This window comes from Papio anubis, chromosome 1 (genome assembly GCF_008728515.1).
Source record: "Papio anubis isolate 15944 chromosome 1, Panubis1.0, whole genome shotgun sequence".
Classification (NCBI taxonomy): domain Eukaryota; kingdom Metazoa; phylum Chordata; class Mammalia; order Primates; family Cercopithecidae; genus Papio; species Papio anubis.
The window spans coordinates 158,706,961-158,710,623 of record NC_044976.1 but is presented as its reverse complement, the minus strand read 5'-3'; positions in this window follow the sequence as shown (position 1 = coordinate 158,710,623).

The following is a 3,663-nucleotide window of genomic DNA, read 5'->3' as shown; positions in this document are numbered from 1 at the left end:
TTTATTTTCAGTTCTTATTCTTATTTATTTACTTAACAGAGATGGGGTCTCACTATGGTGACCAGGCTGGTGTTGAACTCCTGGCATCAACTGATCCTCCCATCTCTACCTCCCAAAGTTCTGGAAGCCACTGTGCCTGGCCAAGACAGTGTTTTGTCCTGCCTCAGACTCCTGAGTAGCTGGAATTATAGGCATGTGCCAGCATGCCTGGCTAATATTTTTTTTCTTTTTTTGTATTTTTAGTAGAGATGGGGTTTCACCATGTTGGCCAGGCTGGTCTCAAACTACTGACCTCAAGTCATCCACCTGCCTCGGCCTCCCAAAGTGAACAGTGTGTTTTTTAATATATGAACTTTGGAGATAGTCTGAATTCTAACCCTGCCACTTGTATGTTAGGTACTAACTAGTCTTTTAGCATTTTAATAAACTGGAATGAGTTACCTTCCTTATGACTCTATGTATTCTCTCCTCATGCAGTAGAAGCAAAAACGAATCAGTCACCTAAGGTGTTTTCAAATAACAACCACCACAACTTTTTCATCACTATAATAACAGCTGAGAGGATTACTATGTGCTATTTTTAGTGCTTTTTATGGGTTAATTCAATTAATTATTTCAACAACCCAGTGAAGCAGGTGTTTTTATTATCTGAAATTTATAGGCAAGGAAACTGAGCTTGAGCTTCAGAGAGGTTAAGTAACTTTTCCAAGGTCACATAGATAATAAATGGCAGAGGGAAATTTTGAACGCAAGCAAGTCTGACTTCACAATCTGCACTCTAGACTACTTTCAAAATACTTTTTTTTTTTTTTTTTTTTTTGAGACAGAGTCTTACTCTGTCACCCAGGCTGGAGTGTGGTAGCATAATCTCGGCTCACTGCAAGCTCTGCCTCCCGGTTCGCGCCATTCCCCTGCCTCAGCCTTGGGAGTAGCTGGGACTACAGGCGCCCACTACCACGCCCGGCTAATTTTTTGTACTTTTAGTAGAGACGGGGTTTCACCGTGTTAGCCAGGATGGTATCGATCTCCTGAGCTCATGATCCGCCTGCCTTGCCCTCCCTAAGTGCTGGGATTACAGGCGTGAGCCACCGCGTCCGGCCAAAATATTGCTTTTTTATACTAAACTGCCTTTAGTAGGAAATCCCACTGTCATGTATGTATTCAAACCGAAGGGATACTTTTCCAATACCTCCAAAGCAATGATTCCCAGGCTTTAGGGTTTCACGGGCTATTAAAATTCAAAAGAAAATTATGACAACCAACATAGATTTGCCACTTTTAAGTTTTCATGAGAAAGGACCCTAAAAAGCAAACACCTCCTGTGATCATTTACTATTAGTGCAAAATAAATAACAATTTTCTTTTTCGAGATGGAGTCTCGCTCTTCACCCAGGCTGGAGTGTAGTGGTGAAATCTCGGCTCACTGCAACCTCCGCCTCCTGGGTTCAAGCTATTCTCCTGCCTCAGCCTCCCAAGTAGCTGGGACTATAGTTGCCCACCACCATGCCCAGCTAATTTGTTTTTGTTTGTTTGTTTTTTAGTAGAGACAGAGTTTCACCATGTTGGCCAGGCTGATCTCAAACTCCCGACCTTGTGATGCACCCGCCTCGGCCTTCCAAAGTGCTGGGAGTACAGGTGTGCACCACCGTACCCGGCCTAAAGGACAATTTAATACCAAAAAAGTAGGGTGGACATAATCTAGAAAGATAGCATTCAAATGCCGTATGTATTTATATATTGTCCTTAAATTTCCCACTTTTCTGAGGAAAATATTTGAAAACATTTTCCTTCCACTTTCTTCCTAATAGCTAGGTTAAGCCACTTGCATTTAAACATAATAACAATTTTAGTAATTTTTATTTGTCTTCCTAGCAAGAACCTGTATCCTCTGGTCTGGAGATTAACAGTGCTATTATTAATTAAAAGTTGTTGCTTTTTAATAAAAGGTGGAATGAAGGAGCAGGATCATTTGTTCCACTATAGTGGCCCATGGATTTGCTTAAAATCTTCTCAGTCTAGAAATTTTGAAAGATGAAATAAACAGTTTTGGGAACTAGCATTTCTTTCATCCAATGCATTAAAATAGTAATTACACTGCTGAAAAATGAGAGAACATTCTTGTTAAAACCCAAGTTTTTTATAGTGACAATGTAATAGGGTTTATGTTTCTTGTACATTTGATTCCCTCCAGAATCTGAATGCCTGAGTGTTTTCAACAGGGTGCCACATGAGTAGAAATCTACATATATGTCAGCCTTGTGAATTTTTTATTACACTTTTTTTTTGGTCTTTTTTTTTTCCTTTTGGTGGAGAATGGGGTCTTGTTGCTGCCCAGGCAGGTCTCAAACTCCTGAGCTCAAGGACCCTCCCACCTCCACCTCCCTAGGTGCTGGGATTACAAGCGTGGGCCACCATACCTGGCCATGAATTTTTTATTGATAACATTGTAAAATGAGAAGTCTCAGCACTTACCATCTGCATTTTGAACTGGACTACAAACATGAATTGCATATCAATAGAAACCTTATTTGAAATAATTTTCTTTTGTTAACAGTTTATTAGACATTTGTTTCATGTTGTAACCTTAGATAAATTAAATTTGAATATTTCACAATTGTAATCAATTATCTTCAGCTTCAATTTTAATTCCTAATTGATTCAAGCCTATTAGCACGACCCTGGTGGTAGTCTGTTACATAATGTTAGTAAAAGGCCTGAGGTTTTTCTCCTAAAGAACTTTGTGCTCGCTGGTTAGACTGAATATAAGACACTCTCTGGTAGATCCAGCGGATTGGATGCCTGGGTCTTAAGTTTCCCAAGCTAGGGATAATCAGCCTTTAGGAGCTGCAAGGAAGTTAGAAGGATAAAGGAGAATCACTTAGGACACCAAATAACTTCTTATTCGTCGTGGTGATACAGTAAGCATCACTGATAAGGAAGCAACCCAGGGTCCTGCTCCCTTACAGTTCTGTAACCTTCACTCAGTGACTCGCTTCTGTCTCAACACAAAGGAAAGACGTTATTTTTTCTTTTTTTCCTCTTTTTTTGAGGCAGGTTCTCGCTCTGTCGCCCAGGCTGGAGTGCAGTGGCACAATAATGGCCCACTGCAGCCTCGACCTCCCGGACTCAAGTGACCTTCTTGCCTCTGCGATAGTTTTTCATGGATGCTTCTAGTAGTTTTTTGGAGGGACGGTGTGTTAGGAACAAACTGCCCAAAAAGCTTCTTGGTACTGCCGACACTTCCCCCAAACCCTTCCGTGCTGTCCACCCCTCCCCCTAATGCTCTACAACTCTTTTCCTCCCCCAAGCCTCTTTACACTTCTAAGCCCTTACGAAGCCAGCAGACTTCACTTATCAGACCTTGCTGCAATAAACCCCAATTACAAACCATCCGGACCGCACGGGGAGGCGGTGGGAAGCATAAACAAATTTTACCTACACCCTCCTGTAATAAACGTCACAAGGTAATATGTGGCAAAATTAACCAGCAAACAACCCCAGGGTCTCTTTCCCCCATATAAAACCCTCATTTTGTAAGCTCAGGGGTGCCTCCGCTGTCTGTCGTGTAGCAGCCGGCAAGTTAATAAACTTCCTCGCCTGATCGCGGGTCTCTCTCTCGTCCTTTCTCTCGGCTAACCTTACATGGTGATAGATTGGAAACTT